Here is a 432-nt window from a genome sequence, read left to right as displayed (position 1 = left end):
GAGAGAGAGAGAGAAAATTTGACTCTTGTGAGTTTCTAATATCTCTTGCACTCTTTCCTAATTGGTGCTTGTTAGAAATAGATGTTTTGTGGAGCATCTTGGTATTATTTCATAATATTGTAATCTAGGATTCAGGCTCTACATCCTCAATGTATTCTACGCTATTTCATTTATCAAGATTAATAAAGTAGTCTGGGGTTCACATCCAAAACCAATTGGTCATGGATGGAATAACACAAACCCTTATAAACCCACATGCAATGTCCCATATTCCCGATGTAAGATTGATATCTCAACACGACCTTGAACGTATGGCAAATTTTCAAGCTTGGGCTTCACAAGTGAACGTGGGTAACTCGCTCTGATACCATGATAAAGTAGTCTGGGGTTCACATCCAAAACCAATTGGCTATGGATGAAGTAACCCAAACC

Source organism: Fragaria vesca, linkage group LG1 (assembly GCF_000184155.1).
Source record: "Fragaria vesca subsp. vesca linkage group LG1, FraVesHawaii_1.0, whole genome shotgun sequence".
Lineage (NCBI taxonomy): Eukaryota > Viridiplantae > Streptophyta > Magnoliopsida > Rosales > Rosaceae > Fragaria > Fragaria vesca.
The sequence above is the reverse complement of the archived record's forward strand: the minus strand, read 5'-3'. Positions refer to the sequence as shown.